At 32.8% G+C, this 21,538-nt stretch overlaps 1 protein-coding gene across 2 annotated transcripts in view; it reads right to left on the minus strand.

The window, feature by feature from the left end:
* The window catches only part of Vha100-2 (V-type ATPase subunit a family protein Vha100-2), an 87,308-nt gene that overhangs the window by 64,990 nt on the left and 780 nt on the right, over window positions 1–21,538 (minus strand). Inside the window, exon 1 of one of the 2 annotated variants that reach the window (XM_072522143.1) lies at window positions 916–1,090. The exons of the other annotated variant lie outside the window; for it this stretch is intronic. The gene's annotated coding sequence lies outside the window, so the exon portion shown is untranslated. Of the gene's footprint in view, window positions 1–915; window positions 1,091–21,538 lie in introns of those variants that run through there. 2 annotated transcript variants of the gene reach the window in all.

Here is a 21,538-nt window from a genome sequence, read left to right on the forward strand (position 1 = left end):
AGATATTTATGAAAGAGTATCAACCAGTAATAAAGTTGGAACTACAGGGTAACATTTTCTGGAGCACACATGCAGATGATGTAGTGTTAGTAGAAAATACTGACAGGGATTTAGAACAAAACTAGAACAGTGGAGACAAGCTCTTGTGGAAAAATGTTTAAAATTTAGTAGGACAAAAATGGAGTATTTGGAATATTCGTTTGGAGATTGAGTTATCACTACAAATAAAATGATACCTTTGGATGGTTAAATGATTGTAAAAAGTAATACTTCAAGTATCTATTGTAGCATCGGTATTACAGCGTAGTGGAGACGAGCGAGAAACTTTTCAAAACATTAAGACACATCGTAATAGCACGGGTACTGTATTTGGAATTTTTAACATTTAACAAAATTTTTTCTTCACGACAATACATTATGTAGATTTCCTTGTGGATTTCCTTGCTCTACTTGTCAGATCTGCGTCGACTTTGCGTTGTTAGTTACTATTTAATTAAGATATAATTACTTGATCATTGCAATATCACTCGTGACTTAAATGTTCTTTAAAATAATCAACTTCTTTCAAAAATGTTATCCAATAAAGTGTACACATAAGTTTCCACATTTAGACAAAAAACTATTATATATGATAATTCAGAGCGGTTTTTAATACAGAAAATAAAACACGTGATGTACGAATTTAAATAAAAGTTAAATTAATAAGTACTAGAGGTATTAACAAAAATGGATGTGAACGGTTTCTAAATTACGTAAAAACATTTTTATTTTATCAAAAATATAAACGTTAAAGTTGAAATATTGTTTTTTGAATTCGCTCGACGATAAAAGTTGAAAGGTCATGAACAAATATTCACATTTGGGTCAAAATTATTACAGATTGAATTAATGTCGAAAGTAGTTATCAAAACTCACCCTTAATACTAAAAAATTGGAGCACTGTTTTTTTAAATCACCACACCTTGGAAGGCAGCTGTTGTAATGAGCGATATAGTTGCGGTCTGTCACATGATTTTTCATACAGCGCGCTGGTATGTGTACTTAAGACGAGGTTGTATGAATTAGGAGTTAACTTCAATTGTTTGATAAGCTGATGATGCGCTCGGTTTTCGTTTGTTTCTCGTGAGATTGACAAGGAGCCTGATATTGTAATCACGGGGTTTATCGATAATTGATGGGATCTATAAAAATCTTTACTGATTTCGCTATTGTCTGAACGATTATTCGGAGAATTGTGTGTTTTAGTGATTTTACGTTTTTGATTTTTTCTGTATCGTTTATTTATACATATTAACAATCGGAATATTTAATATATATTACACAGTATAAAAAAATAAATAAGGCTTAGTACAATAAACTAAAAATACTACAAAAACCATGGATCAACTTAAAATATCCGCAGGAGCTATATATAGGTACTTTCTGTGGATTTCCGGGTCTGGCCAAAATTATTTAACACGGAATCAAACTCGGAAAACCGCAGAAAGTATATATATATATATATATATATATATATATATATATATATATATATATATATATATATATATATATATATATATATATATAGATAGGAAGCAGTGAAGAACAATGGCCTTTCACACTGTAACTCTTGAAGATATCAGTCAGATGTGAGGAGAAAAGAAAAGCTAAAATATAACTATTCGATATATATATTCAAATATTGCATAAACGTTTCGTTTTGTAGTTACAATACAGCATCAGTCCATGTCTGTGAAGAAGAAAGCTGCTCCTAGAAGGAAAACAGTTCATTTAGATTCAATGCCGATTGGACAAATGACATCTCCACGTAAAATGGAAAGAGATAATTAATATAAAAGATAACTTACATGCGAAGTAATAAATTTCGTTGGTAAAAAGCAACCCAGTTTTACATTGGTCGTGAAAATCAAAAGAATCACACAGTGATAATGCAGTTAAGATTTTAATAGTAAAAAATATAAAATACTTAATCTATATGTGAATAGATTCGTTAATGTTATTAATATCTATGTATAAACTTAAATTTTAAAAATATAAGCATGACAAGAAGAGGGAAAAAACGCATCCATCGACGTAAGAAGAGGGAATGCCAACATAATACTCTCAATGAGATACAAGGTTTATTCGAAAAAATGAAACGAGGAAATACTAAAAATACATAGCATATCTTCGTCGACTTCAAAGCAGCCTATGACAGTGTGAAAAGAACTGCATTATATCATGCAATGAGAAACATAGTGCAGTGTTTTATAAGGCTTGCGGACGCGGCAAGTGAATTAGGACTTGTGGTAAACGAGGAAAAAAACCAAATATATGTTGGTTTCTAAAAACTCCCAAAATATCCAACAGAGAATTCAAATTAACAACCATACCTTTGACCAGGTCAAAGAATTCACATATCTTGGATCGCTAGTATACGCAACAAACACGAAAAGCGACGAAATAAAAAGACGCATACCAATAGCAAACAGAACTGTTCACGGTCTCCAGAAACATTTAAAAATTAAAAATATAAAACGTGCAGTAAAGCTCAATATATTATACAAGACCTTAATAAGACCGTTTTTGATATATGGGGCTAAAACGTGGACCTTAACCCAAAATGATGAAAGATTTCTTGGTATTTTTGGAGGAAAAATTTTTAGAAAGATTTTTCGGGCCGTAAATGAAAATGGGCTATGGCGTCGAACATACAACTTCGAACTATATCAGTTATACACCGATCTAGATATTGTGAAATTCGTTAAAATCCAGAGACTTATATGGGCTGAACAATTGCTAGGATGTCAGATCACGAATACACGAAGAGATTAACATTTTCAAAACCAGAGGGCACAAGAAGTAGAGTACGACCACGTATGAGATGGATTGATGATGTGGAAGAAGACCTGCAGATTCTAAGGGTCAAAAGATAGAAAAAAGTTGCTAGGAATCGACAGGAGTGGCGACTTCTTTGTGAGCAGACCAAGATCCACAACGGATTGTCGAGCCACTTATGATGATGATGATGAAGCATGACAAGCTGCCTGGCAATTTTTTATATGATTAACAAAATGGTCAAACAAAACACGTGACACATATTAAACTCATTTAAATTGGCAAATAATATAGCAAAAACACTGTAATATTCAGTAATAAGTTAGTTGAACGTCAATTAATAAAAAAATATTATTTACTTTTGGATGGCAATGCTGTACACCGCTAAAAAGTTTTTTAATATTAAGGTTGGATGTCTTTAATTTATATTTAAATGGGAATAAGCCACAATTAAAGGTTAAAATACGTTTATTGACGTTTCAATTTCCACTTCGGAAATCGTTCTCAAAATACAAACGTTTGTATTTTGAGAACGATTTCCGAAGTGGAAATTGAAACGTCAATAAACGTATTTTAACCTTTAATTGTGGCTTATTCCCATTTAAATATAAATTAATTTAAAATGCCACAAGAAAATAGCTTCAGAACAATATGTTGGATGTCTTATATTATAAACTGCCTTTGTCATTCTTAATCCACATGTTGAAAGCGAAATCGACGCCGAACGGAACCACCAGTCAACAGGTGGGGGCAAAGACAAAAGCATATATTACATTATTATATACATATATATATATATATATATATATATATATATATATATATATACAATGTCAAACTAAAATATAAATAATGAGAAGAAATTTTTCTGCAATAGAGTGATGTTGGAAAAACATTTCAAAGCTTCAAGGGATAAGTAATACATTATAATACAGGGAAGATGTTTGTGAAACATTTCAGATTTTCAAAAGACGTGTATCTTCTTCTTGATGTGACTATTCGTTACGCTTCGTTACGTTAATGTTGGCGATCATCATGGCAATCTTTATCTTATCTGCAGCAGCGCGGAAAAGCTGCACAGATAATGTATTAAACCAGATTCTGAGGTTCTTTAACCAAGATGTTCTTCTTCTTTCTGGACCTCGTTTTACAAATATTTTTCCTTGCAGGATGGCTTGAAGGAGAGCATATCTGGATTCATTTCGCATAATATGTCCGAAGAACTGTAACTTTCGAGATTTGATGGTGGTCAGTACCTCTCGGTCCTTCATTCATTCATTCTTCTGAGGACCTCCTCATTTGTGACTCGGTCAGTCCACGGGATCTTAAGCATTTTCCGATATAGCCACATCTCAAATGATTCCAGTTTTCTGCACATATCTTCGTTCAAGGTCCACGATTCAACACCATAAAAAAGGACAGAGAAGACGTAGCATCGCAGCATTCTTACTTTTGTATTAAGAGAGAGGTTGTGACTCTTGAAGAAAGCCCCCATTCGATTGAAGGTGGATCTAGCTTTTCCGATGCGTGCTCTTATCTCCTGGTATTTGTTCCATTCTTCATTTATTATGCTGCCGAGGTAGTTGTAGTGCGTCACTCTTTCTGCAGGGGATTGTTTGACGTAGAGTTGACCTTCTGTTATCCTTTTCTTGCTAATTATCACAAGCTTTGTCTTATTAACGTTTACATTGAGTCCATATTGTTGACTGTAATACGTGATTTTGTTCATAAGAACTTGTAGGTCTTCTAAGTTGTCCGCAAATACTATGGTGTCATCTGCATATCTGATGTTGTTTAGCCGGTAACCATTTAATAGAATACCTTTTTCAGTTTCGTGCAAAGCTTAGATAAATACAGCATCGAACATTGTACAGCAATTCTTTCATACAAAGACCGTCGATTATGTATATTTCGAAGATTGTAAAGTAAAGGGGTACAAAGCTAGAAGTGGACAAGATTTTCCGTACAATGCTAGGATTGTCCAATTTCGGACATTTTTCGTAACATATATATAGTTTAGGCATAATGATTAGTTTAATTTTATACCGTAGGCTTGGATAGCGATCACAATCCAGTTATAATAGATTTTAGATTAAAAAGATTTCTCAACGTCAAAAAGAAAACAGTGACAAAAAAAATAGACATCTCACAACTGAAGAACCCTGAACAGAAAAAAGAAATAAATATCAAGCTTGAGGAAGAAATAAAAACGATCGAAAACTTGGTACAGACAGACATTGAAGTAACATGGACTGCTCTAAAAACAAAAATAACAAAGATACAAGAAGAAGACATCGGGTTCATAAAACACAACAAAAAACAAGAATGGATAACGCAAGAGATCATGGACCTCATGGACCTCAAGACGAAAACATAAAACAAGCCCAATAGAATACAAGCGAATCAACAAAATCATTAGAAAAAAGTGCAGGGAGGCGAAAGAAAACTGGATGTCAACAAAATGCCTAGAAATCGAACAACTTCAGGAAAAATACGACACCTTTAATATCCATAAAAAAGTAAAAGAAATGACAGGTAGACACAAAAAGAGACAAGCAACAATATTAAAAAATGATACCTAATAACGAAATAATTATGGGTACAGAAGACAAACTAGAGAGATGGAAAGAATACATACAAACTCTTTTTGACGACGATAGACCTTGTTCTCCACCATCCACAGACAATCGAATAAATGAAAAAGGCCCAGAAATAACCAAAGAAGAAGTGATTCATGCAGTAAAATCTCAGAAAGATGGAAAAGCCACCGGTCCGGATAATATCAATGTCGAAATACTTAAACTAATTGCAGATAACGAAAGTAAAAGCCTAGATTTAATAACAGCACTATTCAATAAGATATATGACACAGGTAAAATACCAACAGACTGGCTAAAATCAACATTCGTAGCATTACCAAAAAAATCGAATTCCTCACAATGCGATGATTATCGAATATTAAGCTTGATGTCTCATGTCCTTAAAACTTTTCTCAGAATTATCCATACACGAATTTACAAGAAGTGCGAGTTCCAGATGAGTGACACTCAATTCGGATTTCGAAACGGATTGGGAACACGAGAGGCTCTTTTTGCTTTAAATGTGTTAACGCAACGATGCAGAGACATGAATGTAGATGTATATGCATGTTTTATTGACTATCGAAAAGCATTAACTTGCTTGTGAACTGCTTGTGACTGCGTTAACCATCAAAAGATGATCGAAATTCTGAGAACAACTGGAGTTGATGAACAAGACTTGAGAATTATCTCAGAACTATACTGGCACCAAACGGCAACAATTGAAATAGAGCACACAACATCCGAAGACATACAAATCCGACGAGGAGTGAGACAGGGTTGATACCGTCTTAATAGCAAGCAACGCACAAGAACTACAAAATATAATAAATGCGGTAGTTCACCACAGCGAAATGTTCGGTTTACATCTAAACGTTTCCAAAACTAAAACTTTAGTATTTTCAAAGACACCAATAAACGTACAGGTGTATGCCAAGGGTCAAATAATAGAACAGGTAAATTCCATAAAATATTTGGGAACAAATATCAATAGTCAGTGTAATCCAAAAAAAGAAATCCTATCAAGAATCGAACAAGCAAGGAAAACATTAATGAGCATTAAAACATTTTTTACAAGATCAGACCTTAGTCTACAGCTTAGAATCCAAATGATCAGATGTTACGTTTTTTCTATCTTACTGTATGGCTGTGAAAGTTGGACAATGGACTCTGAAATAGAAAAAAGAATAGATGCCTTTGAGATGTATATATACAGACGAATGTTGAGGATTCCATGGGTACAAAGAGTTACTAATGTTGAGGTACTTCGTCGCATGTGTAAACAAAAAGAATTACTAAGAATAATCAAAGAGAGGAAAATGCAATACTTGGGCCATGTGCTGAGAGGCGAAAGATATGAATTACTTCAAGTTATACTGGAAGGAAAAGTAAAGGGCAAAAGATCAGTAGGAAGACGCCAGAACTCGTGGCTGAAAGACCTGAGGAGATGGTTCGACCGCTCATCCGCAGAGATCTTTCGCGCAGCAGTTTCCAAAACTACAATTGCCATTTGGATCGCCAACCTTCGAAAGGAGACGGCGCAATGAGAAGAAGAAGGCTTGGATTAGTCATACGATGTTCCAGTTGCACAATCTAGTACATAAAATAATAAAAAATACCTAAAAAAAACAAAAATTTTTGGGAGATTCAAAATATTTTTTTAAATAAGACTTTTTACATCTGGTTTTGGTAATACTTTAGAAAAAGTCACGGGTAGCCACTGCAGTGTAGCGATTTACTTCTTTTTTATTTATCAAATAATATATTGTGTATGTATTATGTATAGCCCGATTCTGTGTAATGTACGTAACAGTAGGTCATAGTTTATATTTACAGGACCGTGTATGAATTATTATAGCTCTCACGGTTTGCCGGAAATAAATCATTCATATAGAAAATTAAACCTTGAATGTTTCGTCCTTTGCTATTTATAAACATATTCGAAAATCATTTTCCATAACCGCTTGTCAATTTTATGTTATAGATGCATGCTCGAGAGAACATTTTACAAAACAACTACTAAGTTTTATGTTTTATTCGACTTTAAAATCGTTTATATATCGTTGTTTTCTTTTTTAACGAGTCTGTATTAGCCTAAAATTTTACAAAAATAAACAGTAAGAAAACCTTTTGAAAAATGCATAAAATAGTAGACTTTGCGTCTTCTGTCTTCAAAGAGTATTAGGACCTTTGGGACATCTTCCTAAACATATCTTATATAAATATGCTTTATTGAAAATTGTACAATTTTATAAACAAAGCTTACAAAAAGTCAGGAAATAACAATAACAATTAAAATTTATTGAAATTACATAAATCGTCAATATCACAAAATAAAAGATAATAAAATAAACAATCCATTGCAAAATTTAAATAAATCATAATAAAATCGTACGAACTAATAAGTTAAAGTTGCTGCACATTTTATGATACCCAAATATAGATAAAAATATTTTAGTTCTTCTTCTTCTTCCTTTATTGGGTAATATCCCAGGGGATAATTTGCCCAGCTAATTCAGGGGGATATTCTCAACTTGCTCTAGACAATCGAATATCCCCATATAACACTAAATTGAAATTATTTTATATTGAATGAAACTATGTTGAAACTTCTTCTTCTTGGACCAAATAGTTAGTATAGGAAATACAATATAACACAGGATAAAACTTTTCTCGCTTGGGGGTAGCAACCAAGCTGAACACATACTAGAAATGCTACCAACGGATGATGAGAACCCAGGTCTAAAAAAGAGAGGAATTTGTAAGGTTATGTTATAGTAGAATATAAGAAAGGAATATATATTATAGGTTGATTTTGGCTAGATTAAGAAAAGTAATCGACAAATTTAGTCTATGAGGATTAAGATTGGATAGGAGAGAGCAAATCTCTATAGGAGTTTGTAGTTTTGCTTTAACCAATTCTTTGTAGAGGTCAAAATTTGGAGAAACGTTTATTGGACACTCTAGGATAATATGATTCAGAGATCCAATTTGACCACATTCACAGTATGGGTTACCTACACGGAATAAATGAACTGGAGTGGAGCAATGTGCTGTTCTCATCCTAATTACTGTGGTGATATGCATTCTGTCTTTATAAGGAAATTGATTGAACCATGGTGATTTGTTCCATTTATTGACTATTTTACTATAAAACAACCCTTTTGATCTGTTTGAATTCCATTCTTGTGCCCATCAATTCCAAATTAGCTTTTTAATATAAAATAAGTAAAAAAAAATATTTCAAATCCTTTATAAAAGGTATATAATAAAATTTCCAAACAGGCTATATCACAAGTACATTACAGAACGTTTTCGGAATGTAAATTCCATCATCAGTGTAACGAAGGATACATGCTATGAGCCACTAAAATATATGGGTGAAAACCCGTTAAATCGGGTGAAAACCCGTTGTTAATTTATAGTTATGTTACATTATATATTATTAGAAATTAAGATGTTCAAGTTACCGTTGGAATTGGTAACATGGCGACATATGGCACTACATAGGTTACATGGTCCTGAGACAAAGTGCCTTCGAGGACCTGTTGATAACAACAGGTTGTTATCAGTGCTGAAAGAGGTTCCAAGATAACAGAGGGGTGCGAATCAGCTTCAGAAAATTATATTTCGCATTTTTTTCTATTCCATCGTAAAAGAATGTCACTTCTGCTAATGAAAGGAGCACTTGCTGGTGCTGTAGGCTACGTATGATGGTTGGATGGACAAAGAACATTTTATCATCTTGATCATTTTATCAAATTCGCAAAACCTACTCAGGAATATCTAGTCTGCTAATCTTGGATTGCCATATTAGTCACAGACAGCTGGAAGCTGTTTTAAAAACTAGAAAAAATATCAACTCTTTTAACATTACCTCCACACTGCAGTCATCAAATGCAGCCCTTGGATCTTTGCTTTTTTGGGCCAAAATATCCATATACGAAACGGTAGAATTATACTGCAAAGCTTTTCAAAAAGTAGCAACTGTTGAAAACGGCACTAAAGGATTTTAAAAAAGTGGTATGTTTCCGTATAACGGAGGTATATTTGACGAGACTGACTTTTTGCCTTCACTAATCTTCTATACTTCTTTCCAAAATTGCATCTTGGAAGATTTGCTCACGTCAACATTGCACAAATCTGAAATAATTCGCCCTCCTAGACGACAAGATGCAAAAAAGCTTACCACTTTTACCACCGGGCTTCCCCCTAGAACCCCTTTGCAGGGGGGTAAAAACACAAAAAAATCGTTTACCAAGAATCTGTACATCATAGAAAAAAATGTTTTAAATAAAAAATGGTGCTGAGATAATTTTAAACAAAAATGTTTATAAACATTTTTTGTGTGGAATGAACCGTTCTCTTAGAAACAACGCTTGAAGTGACCGTCGATTTTTGCATCATGTCAGTTACTTGCGCGAAATCAACGTTCAATAAAATTTGTATCGGCTCGGCGGTGAAAATTCGATATCTTTTGATCCAAATATTCTATCGACAAAAATCAAGATGTGTTTTAAAGACAAATAGTGCAGCCTTCGTATGCAGTTTTTGTGTTTTGCCGAAAATAAACTCAGTTTTTGTAAAGGTGTTAATGTGGCGCGATTTTTACAATTTTTTACGATTCTCGCGAGATCAATAAAATTGATCACTGTCATTGGCCAGTTGTAGCAAAATTTTCATTTTTGGAGATCAATCTTTAAAACCTATGACATGAAATTTCAATTTTTAGCTGTGGTAACAAATACGACGCATTTGAAATATGAATAAAAACGCAGAATATAATGTTTTATATTACAAAGATCACACGTCACTGTAAATGCATTTAAGAAGACGGTTTTCATAATTAGAATTAATTTATTAATTCCTTTATCTCCAGCTTCGTTTTTACTATTTTTTCTTCAAAAAGTAGTTGACGCCCTCTGTCTTTCTTTTCTGTCTCTTTCTGTATCGTAGAATAAATATTCGCCCTCTCTCTTTCTGTCCGGTAGACTAAATATTCTGTTCTATGTTGACACAAGAGCTAATTCTATCATAGGCATACGTCCTATGTCATCTGTGCTATCTTCATTTAGTCTCCATACTTTCTGTCAATCAACTTTTCTAACGTAGTGGGAATATCATTTTGTATCTGTTTCTTACATTTATAAAAGAAGGCAAAAATTATAATAAGCTTCGTCTTATTCGGCCGAATATGGCGCATTGTCCCAAACATTAACAAATGTCCCACCGCAGACATTTGTGGGTCCCACCATTAAACACACAGTTTTTGATTAACCAACAGCCAGTTGACAGGGTAAACAGCTACATATTGAGGTGTCAATTAAAAACAATCATGTCCACCTTAAAAGTTTTAGAGAAATCGCAAAAAACGTATTAGTAAATAAGCTTACATGAAAAATCGGATAAATTAGCATATATCATTTTATTTATTGAAATTAACTGACTCTTAGTAAATATTTCAAATCTGAAGGTATAAATAAACCTGTAAATACATTTTTAAAAAAGGACATGTTCTTATTTGATTGGACTTCATGGACGTTGATAGAAGGGGTTGATAAAAAAACTCTAGACTACTTAAAATATCTATTGTATTGTTACAAAAAATATCTTGAAAAATGGCTAACATTTACCAACGACACTTTCCACAAAATATAAATGTTTAAATGTGTAGTCCAATGTCAGGTTCTAGACAATCACAGGATTCGTCCACTTCGTCAGCATCAATTTCGTCGTCCTGGACTTCCACTATTATGGTCTTATACCAAGATAAAAAGTCATGTTTCTGCCAGTCATCACCATACATTTTCACAAGTAACGTCTCCACGTCCTTCTTCTTAGCTGCTTTCACTATATTGCTCAGTGGAAGTGACTCTACAGGAGTTGAGAACGACCTTGCAGAATGCCAGCCTTTTTTTTGAGGCTTGTTGTAGGTTTCAAAATCACTTTCAAACCTAAAATTCTGTGCCGATTTCACTTTGATAACAGTAAGTTCTTGTCTATTGCGGTTGACAGCTTTCTCTTTCCTCACAAAAATCCTCTTCTTTTCAGATATCATTTCAATGTTTTTAAATCGTGTAGCCAAACTATTAGCATCAATCAATCCCCAATCCTCTCCAAGTTTCCGTACTTCTCCAACAGAACTATATACATTATAGTACTCTTCCTTTGTTGCAATGGTAGGCTGCTTCCTGAGTAACTTTTCAACCCTTCCGAACACCCGATCAGCGGGGAGGAAGCTATGCCCGCGAACAGGGTATGTTAGAACAATCTCCTCTAAAGCATTTTGCACTAATCCTAAGTAATACACTAATGTGTGAACAACGGCATTGTTTTTGTTTTGACCGGCACACCCATCACAGAACAGATTCAGTCTTGTTACATTTGAAAAATTAGCGGAGTTCAAGAAATTTCTAAGTGCAGATGAAACTTCGGTCGCACCCCTTCCTGCAAGTTCTTCAGTCCATACGTAAAATATGGGGTTTTGTGCATTTGATGCTACAATGCAAAAAGAGTAAAAACTTAATTGTCTTTTGTAGAACGCGTCTTGAATAGGAGTTTTGGGAAGTGCTTGAATTTGCTGGAGATCAAAACAGAAAGTAACCTCATTTTCTTTGTTTTCCTTTAAGAGCCCATAAAAAGCATTAGCTCTTAATCTGTGTATTCTTTTCTCCATCATAATTTGGTTGACCACTACCAAGTCTTTCACAGCTTTAGCCTTCTCAATTTTCAGCTGAAGATCTATTTTATTGCATGTACTGCAAACGTCAGAAGCTGGTGATGAAAATCCGATATTTAATTCATTGAAAACTCTCCTAAACATAGATTTCTTAACTTTAAGATTATCAAGTACAGAATCATTGTATATTAGCCACAACTTCTTAATGTTTAAGTCTGCACCAAGATAACTCCTTTTCGATTTTTTTCGATTATAGTGGCTTTCTTTTCCTCTTAAATTTCTCAAAAAAAGGCGGACTGATTCCTTGTTCGCAGCAGATTTGTGACTCTTCCTATCGCCACCCCTCTGATCCTTAACAGCCTTTCCCTCTTTTACCTTTTTAGAAATATTAGTCAATCTTGTTCCCTTCACCATGGTAATATGCATGAAAAGTTTCCTACACACAGGTATAACTTTACCGGTTGATGAAAGTATAGAATATTGTACACTAAAACTTTTAGCCTTTGATTTTTCAGAGGTAGGCCTAGGCCTTCGCCGACGGCCTACCAACTGGCAATGGTGTTATCTTGCGTATTTTTGTCAGGTATTTTGTAGAAGATATTTCGAACAAAAATAGCATCTATAGGCCTAACTAATGCACATTTCATACCTTTGTTCATGTGTTTACATGGAACAAACACACGACATCTCACTGGAGTACTGTATCGCTTAAGCTTGGCTCTAGTTTTTTTATCCACAGTCTTTTTATTTTTACGAGATACTTCATTGGCATCGCCCACTCTCACTAAGTTTTCTTCATCCATGGAAAATTTCAATTTTATTTAATAAAAACTATTATAATAATATTAAAATTAAACCACAGTGCAATACAAACTCAATACTCGTTATCGACATAACCTAGAGGGAAAACACAGACAATGTGTTGACATGGTCAAATCACGTGACCAAATCGGGGCACTCCTATTAGCTGAATGGACATGTGGTGGTATGATTGAAACCAACTGTGGACATGATTTCATTTGATTTGGCAACCTAATATTGTGTATTCATTTTAAACAGGACATGATTTTTTTTAACCGAAACCGAAAACACCATAGAATAGGATTCACTCTTTATATTATGAAACAGCTGCTAACTCATTTTTTGATTTTTATGGACATGATTGATTTTGATTGACACCTCCTCATATATTTCGGTATCAATATAAATTGATAATGGGACCAATCCACTGAAATAAAACAACACAAGGAAAACATGATCACTCAACGAAGCAGATTTGTAATTATTATAAATCCAAATTTATGATCATTACAAAGGAACATAACAATGGTAACTGGATCAAAGTCATTTCTAATATGCATAGAGGATAGACACTGAAAAACGACGAATAAATTGTAAAAAGTATTTTTAATCTTTTTTAGGAACCGTCTGTACAAAGTTTGCCAAAATAGTTTTGGCGTAGTCGACTGTTCGAAGCATTTTTAACTATTAAAAGAGGAAAACATCCGGGGAATAATATATAGATCTATAAAAATATCTAATCAGTCAAAACAATATTATATTCCTGTCGATATACCGGCCATAATCACATTATAAACATGATGTAATGCATTTACTACGACATAACGATAATTAAAGGATAATAAAGATGTTATTTTGGCGTGATGCCTTTGTTTGTGTGTCGTTTTGCTATTTATATATTATACATAAAATAAAGTATGTATTATTGGTTTCGATAAGTCAATAAAATGTATATTGCATACATAGTTTCTTTAAACGGTTTGTTCATTTCAAGCTAATTAATTGAGCTAACGTTTATTTTTATGCTTTTGGATCGTTGTAAGAGCATTTCACGCAATAACAACCTTTAGTAATGGGGAATTTCGCGGCAATTGTGGGCATAGAGGGTATAATATTCTCGTCTACTTTAAAATGTATAAAGTATGTCTGAATTGTCAATATAAATGAACCAGATAAAATTAAATTATAGGGAAGAATTTTTTTCCAAGTAACAAAAACAAAATTTGTTTAATTTATTTATGTTTTGTATTTTGAGAATGATTTACGAGGTGGAAATCGAAACGTCAAACAAACTTATTTTAGAGTGAAATTGTATAATTACTTATACCAAACAAAAACAGTAAATTACATTAAGATGCCACAAGAAAATTGCTTCAGAACACACTCACCTATACATACACACACATTATAATTGGTTTCAAATGAGTGTAGAGTAATAAATCATGAAGTGTCATAAAATTTGCCTGAATTTCGGTGTCGTTATGGGCGTAGGCAAATGGACGGATGTCAACTTCGTCGTCAAAAATTGATGTACCTCAAAATATCATATTTTGGATATTTTGTGATAACCAATTTTATTTAATTTTTCGATTAACTTATTCTTCAAACTCGTATTCCATTATATGGTCATTAAAGCTAATTACATTTTTATTTATAAAAACAAATTCACTTCCTTACTGAACGAATAAAAGCATTAGAAGAAACTGATAAGGGTATGACGCACCTCCTAATATTACTAAGAACTAAAATAAATCAACATGAAGACTAATAACGCGTAATGAGGTTTTACTTACACTTTCATTATAATCCCTCTTTTATTTTATTATTATCATTCGACATTCGATATTCGAGTTAGTAATTGTTACTACACCAATTAAACGTACAGTAATATTGTGATATAGAAATAGTGAAAAAGTTATAAAATGGCGACATTTACTCCAAAGAAAAGAGGTGTAAAAAATTCTCCGCTATCTGTTAGTGAAAAAGTTATAATTTTAAATGTATATGATTGCATAAAACACGATCACCCTAGTTTGTCTGTGCAAGAAAGTGTTGAGCGATGTGCCCGAATGACTGGAATTGGACAGTCCACGATTTTTAAATTATTGCGAGAAAGAAAGATATCAGGCCAGTTAAGTCCATGCAAGAGAAAATCAGGAAGACCAATAAAAATCTTAGGTGAAGACACCAAACGTGACATTCGAAGAAAAGTTCATTCGTTTTATTTTAAAAAGGAAATACCCACCCTTGACAAAATACTAATGGAGATAAGCCAAGATAACGATATTCCTTTGATATCCAGAAAACTTTTATGGAAAACTTTAAAAAGTATGAATTTTTCCTGGGAAAAGCACAATCGAAAGGCACTATTACTGGAAAGTGATGAAATCATTTGCTGGAGACGAAAATATTTGAGAACTATAAAACAGTACCGCAGAGAGCACAAGAAAATTTTTTATCTTGATGAGACGTGGATAAACGAAGGTTATATAGTCCAAAAAATGTGGCAAGATAAAAATGTAACAAGTGCTCGCCAAGCTTTCATAGAAGGCCTTTCGACGGGTATTAAAGTGCCTTCGGGAAAAGGGAAGAGGCTTATAATTGCTCACATTGGAAGCGAAGAAGGATTTTTAAAAGAAGGTTTGTTAAGCTTTGAGTCGTGTCGGACGGGAGATTATCATGAGGACATGAATTCGGATGTCTTCGAAGACTACTTCGGGGAAATGTTAAAATTTCTTCCAGCTGATTCGGTCGTGGTTATGGATAATGCAAGCTACCATTCAAGGCGCATAGAGAAGGTACCAACTTCAGCTTGGAGAAAGCAAGAAATTATTAACTGGCTGTCAAATAAAGGTATTCAGTTTGAGACGAATTCAATAAAGAAGGAACTACTAGCCGTAGTAAAACAACATAAATCTCGCTTCATAAAATATGCCGTAGAAGATGTAGCAGAAAAGTATAAAGTAACTGTGCTATGCCTACCGCCATATCATTGCGAATTAAATCCCATAGAACTTATATGGGCACAAGTTAAAGGATATGTTGCAAGGCACAATACCACATTTAAAATGAAAGATGTCAAGGTATTGTTTGATCAAGCCATTATGGAAATCACATCAGAAAACTGGCAAAAAGCAATCCAGCATGTTTTAAAAGAGGAAGATAAAATGTGGGAACTGGACAACTTGGTCGATCAGGTGGTTGACCCTATAATTATAACACCAGGGGATGATGACAGTTCTTCGGATGAAGACTATAGTGATGTAGAATTGTAATAACGTATCCAGTAAAGTTTTTGTAGTTTTTGTGAATAAATTGATTTAAACTCCCCACAAGTGTTTCAATATGTAAAGTTCATTCGTGTGTGTTTGTGAGTATTTCCCGATTTCGGTTCGTATATATTTTATTGTTACATTTTATATTTTTTTAATAACACTGTTCTGCTGTATTACATTTTTATTTCCTTTAATATGATTTTTAAGAATGCATATTCTTTTGTCAATTAACCCACTAGCGCGCCTCTGGCTCAGTGTTTATCTGTCGATAACAATGGACTAATCCCTTAAAACAGGGTGATACCTACCTGCTCTTTATGAAACGACAGAATTTTGCAATGCGGACGGAATTTATTGACGGATTATTGACGGATTACCCTGTAGCGCTTTTGAATACTTCATGAGATTTTATTACTCTACACTCATTAGAAATAGATTATAGCAGCCTAATAAATAAGTAAACTTTGTTCATTTGATCTTATTTCCCAGCCAGGAAAATTTAACACAGATCTCATAATTTCTCTGTCGTTTCTTCTATTTTAATATTAGCTTCTAACATTGCTCTAAATTAGACGCAAACAATGTTTTTTTAGTGGTCAAACAATGTTATTTTTAGGAAACATTTAAAGAATCATATCGAGGTGTAACAATCGATGAAGAGTTTGAACTTTATATCAACACGTTTAGTATCGATCGGTGTAAAAATAACGACCTCAATAGGAAAAGACCCCTATGAATTTTTTGACCGAAAGTTTAGAGCATAAACAAAGCAGGTTGCTCATATTATAGTGCAACATAATTAAATGTACAGAAAGACAGCACGTAATTTTAACACATTTACCGGTTTACAAATTGACAAATCTTAATCTATATATATAGATTAAAATCTCACTGTAAATGAGGATATCGGTCAAGGAGAAAAAAACTATGAAAAAACTATTTCAATCTTTTAATAGAAAACGTTTCGTGCAGTAATTTCTGCACTTCTTTAGGTTTAATGATTGTAAAGTCATATAGAGATGTCAAACAATGTCAAATGTATAGGGTTAGGTGTTAAAAAATACATTTAGTAACTACAATAAAATTACAGTAAAAAACACATTAAAATTTTTTTTTAGATTTTATACAAACTTAAAAAGTGCCAAAAATGTCACAGTATGTTACAGGAAAACAATATAATATAATACAATACTTCTATTCTATCGCTGATGTACTATATATATATATCGAAACTTTATTGTTGGAGACACCAAAGCAATTAAAAAAAGCAACTATTTTTGACAGAAAGGGCTCAACTATTACGAAGAGAAAAACAAAAAATAATATGGCTTTCTATCTATGGAAATCAGACTTAGTACGAAAAATCCACTGATAACAAAAATACTATAGTAACATTCATTAACCGATGCAGGAAGATGTAAACATTACCACGTGTAGGCCTGCAACAGGGCCGCATTTGGGATTATCTTTTTGTTTAGTCAGAATATATATTATCTTATAAAATACGAAATTTATATTTTAATTTTGCAAAAGTGCTCGACAAAGAACCTGATTGTTTTAGTCGATATCCGATAATAGGAACCATTTATACAGGGCGAAAAACCCAAGAATTTATTTTTTTTGTCAACAATTTTATGTACAGAGTGCCTGCAAAAAATATAAGTTTTATTTCTAATTTTTACTATACTTAGTTGTTTGTACAATTCTAAAAAGTTTCATAATAACAATAACAAAAAAATACTCATTACTCAATTATGTTGAAATAATATATATACATATATATGTATATATATATATATATATATATATATATATATATATATATATATATATATATATATATATAATTATATATAATTATATAATTATTAATATGTCGTGACTCACTGTTAAATTATCTAAATCTGAAAATTTTGGGGAATGCATATGTAGGTACTATAAATATGTCATCAGAACAAAATGTAAAGTCTATAAGCTCTCATCTTTTGAAGATATTCTCTTCGCCACATCACAATGTCGTCTCTATCTAGTAAAAGAGCGTTTCTTCCCCTACGTTGGTATTGAAAATTAAGTTTTTCAATATTCGGTAAAATATGGTTTTCGAAAAATTTGGCAAATCAGGGTCATAGTTCACCTTCTTTAAAACCTTATCAACGGTGGGTATTTCGTTGCTCATAAAAAAATTATGAACCAGTCTTCTAATTTTGGCATTTTTGTCAAAATCATCAATTTTGTCAAACTTCTTTTTCCGGGTCAGATATACTTTTGGTCCAGCGAATTGATGATTCGTTTTGTATTCCTTTATCACCGTAAACACACTTCTATCACAAACTCCAACTTATTAGCCACTTTTTTCACAATATCTTTAACCACTAACCCAGAATTTTCTTGTCTTTCACATTTAAAAACATTTAAAATGATTTCTTTAACTTCAACGCTAAGAGGGCTTCTTTTACTTCGTTTTCGAGAACTCCATGTATTTTCAACCAATTCATCAGCAGAATCAGTGGATGACATTTTTGGTTTCAATATCAGTTATTGAAATACGTGGTTATTGTTACAGTAATCACAATTACGTATAGATAGGGTGGTCGTTATACAAATAAAAATATATACTTAAATAGTTTTAAATCACACAACAAATAATTGCTAATTCAACATAAAGCATAAAAATAATTGATTGTCCTTTGACCATCAAGATGACTAAAAATATACTCACAAATCGATTCAAATTACAAAATTTCAATACCGAAATATAATACCTACTTAAATCGTGTCCGAACCTGTATGAGTTCCGACGACGTCGGCAGTAACGAAATAAAGATGGACATTTCGGTTAGTTTTTAAATATTCTTGAAGAACTGTTACTGCATGTATGCATAAAATATTCATTAATTTTATGAATCGGATTATTTTTTTACTTACTATGTATTCAGTGATAAAAATAATTTATATACTATGCAATAAACACTAATAGTTGAGAAAATAAAAAAATTAATAAAGTGTCATAATTATACTGTTACTTATCGGAACGAGTAGACTCATTTGGAACATCTTTAACAATCATCTGTTAAATTTATCTTTGTTTATACGCCCTGCATCGCTTAATGAAAGTAGGTATAGTTTAGGCAGGACAGAATAGAAAAGTCAAAATTTTTTTTATAATAATTAAATCTGATTAAAAAGGAAGGTTGGAAATATAAGGTACCGATGACCATTGACACGAATTTATGTTGGGGAACCATGAGGTTCCTTTTGGAAAAGATTTTACATCGGATGCGAAGTGTGAAAATTGCTGAAGTCCTCGTTGAAAAAAAAAAGATAATTTTTTGTAATTTGTAAGTGCTTTCGTCAAGCTAAATTGACTGCAGTTTCTGCAGTCGATTTGCATCCCGAACCAATGTTCGGGATGTTGGCGAAGATGACGAAATGCCTTTGTCAGAGTGGATACAAAAATTTTATGTAAACCAGAGAGAGTTTGGAACTGATTTTGACTTGTACATTTCAGTAGACGATCAGGTAGAAACATTTCAAGTTTTAAGTGATAAAGAAATTGTGGAACAAGTGCAAAATATGGAAATGGATGTTGATAAAGATAATGAAGAAGAAAAAGAAGACGGCGTTAATTGTCCTACAATCCAAGAAGCAATGAAAGCTGCTGAGACCATATCTAGGTTTTACCAGTTCAGGTAGGCATCCACAACTACCAAAGAAGCAGCTCAGATTATTAAGGACACTACAGAAAAACTTTATTTTTCGGAAAGGGTTGTGCAGAAGAAAATAATTGACTTTTTTCAGCATTAGAGAACTTTTTCATAAAAAATGTAAGTTTCATATACATGATATGTTTTATTTCTTAATTTTTTTTACCCTAAATGTAGCTGTAATAATAAATAATGCTGTAATAAAATTTTGCCCCGTTAAAATTTCATTTTTTTCTACCTCTTTTATAACGTCACTCTGATATAGCGTCATTTTTTTACTGGACCCTTCAATGACGCTATAACCAAGTTGCACTATATTTTTTAGGTTTTCAAGTTTACGTTTACATATATACGACTTCCAAAACATTAAACAATCAAATAGCAAAATGCATTATTCGTACTTTAAAACGATTAACGATAGACTTTCGCAAGTAAGTTATATTTCGTTCTGTGACTAACCATAAAAAACCATTTATAATGTTACTTAAATTTCTTTACATCGCAAATGTGCAATTAACTACAACAAAACACACCGCTACGGCCTTTAAAAAGTGCAAGTGTGACCCGATTTCATGCCAGCAGCAAGTTATTTATTAACACAACTGAGGACAGCAGGTCGAGACTTAAGTCTACAGATTGTCTAGAAAACCAAAACTAAAACCACAATTCTTAACACCTGTTTATACGATTTATTTACACATATCGTTGTGGGAGGACGAGTTGGAATTAATTGAATGTGTCGCTGATGTAGTGATATTCCTAGGAAGAATAGTAAAATCATAGAGATTAAAAAACGGGTTCTTGTACAAGGGTATTAAATATTCTTCAGCGGCATTGTTTATACAGTGTGTCCGTAAAGTATGGAATAAATTCGATATTTCCTAAATGAAAAGCCTTTTTAAAAAAATCTAAAACACATCGATTTTTAAATTTAATGTTCTACATTTTACAATAAAATTTCATTATACAAGGTGATACACATTACAGTGATGACGTCATCGGCTCTTTTTTTAAATTTAACACCCTGTATTTTAGGAAATTTTAGGACAGGAGGATCAAAAAGTTGGGTCCCAAATGCCTTATGGCTTTCTGCAAAGAACATTAAAGACTCCTGCGTGGACTACCATGATGATACAACGGCAGAGCTTTTTGAGCAATGGTTTAAGAATTGTCTTATACCTAACCTTCCTCAAAATAGTGTGATAGTAATGGACACTGCAAGTTACCACAGTCGTCAATTACATAAGTCTCCAAGTGCAAATAACACGAAAATTGAAATTCAAAACTACCTGTTAGAAAACGATATATATTTTGAAGAAAGTTATTTAAAAAATGAACTGTTAGAAGTGTTAAAATCATTTTCTATTAAAAAAGTATATGTTTGTGACGCATTGGCCGAGGACATGGGACATACAGTGTTACGGCTTCCGCCCTACTATTGTTTATTTAATCCCATAAAGCATATGTGGCACCAACTAAAGTCAAATGTTAGGTCACAAAATGTTTCTCCGACTTTAAGTGGTAGTGTAGTCGAATTAATAAGGAAATGTGTTGATGATATCTCCCCAGAAAGTTGGAAAAATTCAGTACGCCATGTAATGAACGTAGAAAATTCATATGTTACTTTGAATCACATAATTAAACCAATTGTTATTAATCTTGAAGAGGATAGCGACAGCG

This window comes from Diabrotica undecimpunctata, chromosome 2 (assembly GCF_040954645.1).
Source record: "Diabrotica undecimpunctata isolate CICGRU chromosome 2, icDiaUnde3, whole genome shotgun sequence".
Lineage (NCBI taxonomy): Eukaryota > Metazoa > Arthropoda > Insecta > Coleoptera > Chrysomelidae > Diabrotica > Diabrotica undecimpunctata.